A 2692-nucleotide genomic window follows, 5' to 3' on the forward strand; every position below is an offset into this window, starting at 1 on the left:
CAAGAAAAATTAGCCAAGCATCGTGGCAGACACCTATAGTTCCAGCTACTTGGAAGACTGAGGCGGAAGGATCACCTGAGCCCAGCAGGTTGAGGCTGAGGTGGTCATGAGCATGTCACTGCACTCCAGCCTGAGCAACAGGATGAGATCCTGACTCAAAAAAAGAAAGAAAGAAAGAAAGAAAGAAAGAAAGAAAGAAAGAAAGAAAGAAAGAAAGAAAGAAAGGAATCCACTGATAATTTTATTGTGTTTCCTTGTAGGTGACTAGTCACTTTTCTCTTGTTCCTTTCTAAATTCTGTCTTTGACTTTTGGAAGATTATAATGTGGCTCAGTAAATATCTCTTTATATTTTATTTTTGTGCGGTTCACTGGGATACATGGATTTGGATGTTCCTTTTCCTGTGCAGATTTGGGGAGTTTTCTGTCATTATTTCTTTAAATAAGCTTTCTTCCTCTTTTTCTTTGTTCCTTCTGGAATATCTAAAATGAATGCATGGGTTTGTTTTATGATGTCTCATTATTCCTGTAGGCTTTCTTTGCTGTTTTTATCCTTTTTTTGTTTCTCTGACTGGGTTATTTCAAATGACCTGACTTCAATTTCATGGATTCTTTATTTTGCTTTATTGAGTCTGCTGTTTAAACTCTGCATAGAATTTTTTATCTTGGTCATTTTGTTATTGAGCTCCATGTTTAGTTGTCTATCTGTATTCTCTTATTGCTCACTGAGCTTCTTTGAGATGAATCCCTTGTCAGGCAGCTTGTAAATCACTGTTTCCTTAGGATCAGTTACTGGTGCTTTATTTTGTTCTTTTGGGGGTGTTGTGTTTCCCTGATTGCCTGTGATCCTTTTTGACATACATTGGTGTCTACACAATTGAAGAAGTAGTAATTTATTCCATTCTTTACAAATTGACTTTGACTTTGTCAGGGAAAGCTCTTTCCCAGTCAGCCCATTCAGAGATTCTGGGAAAACTATCTGGAGAAATCCATGGGTGAGCTTGCTGGTGGAGTACTCAGGCATACTGAACTGGTGCTTGGATTAGTTCCCATTATTATTATTTTTAATATTAAAAATAAAAGCATTTAATACTTCTTAAAGAGCAACCACATTTGCTTTCTCCCTGGCGGTGAAGGGTGGGGATTTCACATGTGTGCTCACACTGGAGGGAGCCCGATCTCCCAGACCCCCCCGAGGGTACCCATCAGGTCACCCTCACTGGTGCTGCTTGGGGCTGTGTGCTGCTGGGGGCTGTAGCACTGGAAGGTGGCAGGACCAGGAGTTGTCACCTGTGCACATTCTCCAATAGCAGGTAGTAAACAGAGGGCCCTTCCTCTTTCTTACCCAGGCCTGGGGCTGTGACTGCTGGCCCTAGGCCAGAGCCTTGCGGAAGGTGCTCCAGGCATGGAAGCAGCGTGTGAAGGCGTGCTGCTCGTTGCCTTTGCCAACCAGGCACAGGCGGCACAGTCGCTCATGCTCTCTGGATCGCATGTGCTGGATGTACACCTGACAGGCCTTCAGGCTCAGTTTGATTTCTACCTGGCTTGTCTGGGTTCCCACCCACATGTAGACCTCTGGGCCATTGTCTAGCAACATGACGTCATCGTCTGCCAGGTCATCTTGGCAAAAGTCAGAGCATTTCTCAGTTACTGCAAAGAGCCCTTCTCGTTGGAGCACCAGAAGAGCCGTGTGTGCTTCATGTACTCGGCATCATCGTCGTAGGGCTTCTGTGCCCTGATGCCCACCAGAAGAAGTTCTCAGGCTCCTCACCTTCGTTGATGACCTGCTTGCTGTAGGAGGCATCAAACATGGTGTTCAGGATATCCTCTGCCAACTTGGCTTCGTCAGGATCTGATGCCCGGTCCACCCAGGCATACACAATGCCTTGGTTGTCCTCACTCCCAAAAGGAACCTTGAGGATGAAGCAGAACTCGGAGTTGAGGAGACTGGAGTCAGTGTTGATCTGGATGCACCGGGTGCTGAGGGCGCTGCCATTGGTGCGGATCTGGTGGAGGCTGGGCTGCAGGGCTCCCTGGGCTGCCTTCCTCTTGCCCTGGTGGATGATGAACTTTCTCTTGAAATGGGATAGGAACTTGAGGTTTTCCTGCTTCTGTGTCATGCGCACCACCTCCAGCTTGCCTGGGAAGAGGCTCTGGAACTTCTTCTGCAGGCTGAAGGTGAAGGTGAGCCAGCCCATGTTGGAGGCCTCGCGGCCCTGCCAGAAGTACACAATGCACTGGAAGTCCTCCTCGGGCTGCTTCCCCTCCGCCTCAGCTTCCTCTCCTTCTTGGCCCTCCGCCTTCTCGTCTTTGCCTTCCTTCTCCTCCTCTTCGTATTCCACGAGCACCCAGGACCTGCAGAGGAAGACTTAGCAGTGGCCAAACTCCTCCCCAGGCAGCCGTGCGAACTTCTTGCCTTCCAGCATGAATCCCGCCATGCCGGCCAGGTCCTCGTTCCACTCCTCCGTCAGCTGCTCCGCCTGGGCCAGCGCCTTCGGCAGGAAGAGCACTGTGCGGTCCGCCTTCATCGGGTCTTTCTTCTCCGTGTCGCGCTTCACCTTCCCAGAGAGAACCGGGCCCTGCAGCGCCGCCTCCGCATTGCGCGTGGGGTCCACCGTCAACACGCCCTCCCAATTCTTGAACTCGGCCTGGAAGACCTGCGCCTCGGTGCCCTCGAGGCTGCGGCTGACCGCG

The 2692-nt window shown here is 49.8% G+C and overlaps 1 pseudogene across 1 annotated transcript in view; it reads right to left on the bottom strand.

Moving 5' to 3' along the window:
* Nucleotides 1-1370: 1370 nt before the first annotated feature.
* The window catches only part of LOC103258782, a 3542-nt pseudogene continuing 2220 nt past the window's right edge, over nt 1371-2692 (bottom strand). The window contains exon 1 of the transcript XR_002481884.1: nt 1371-2692. This exon is cut by the window's right edge and continues 2220 nt beyond it. The product of XR_002481884.1 is annotated as a protein flightless-1 homolog pseudogene (transcript).

This window comes from Carlito syrichta, unplaced genomic scaffold (genome assembly GCF_000164805.1).
Source record: "Carlito syrichta isolate Samal-C Ts95f unplaced genomic scaffold, Tarsius_syrichta-2.0.1 Scaffold302364, whole genome shotgun sequence".
Classification (NCBI taxonomy): Eukaryota; Metazoa; Chordata; class Mammalia; order Primates; family Tarsiidae; genus Carlito; species Carlito syrichta.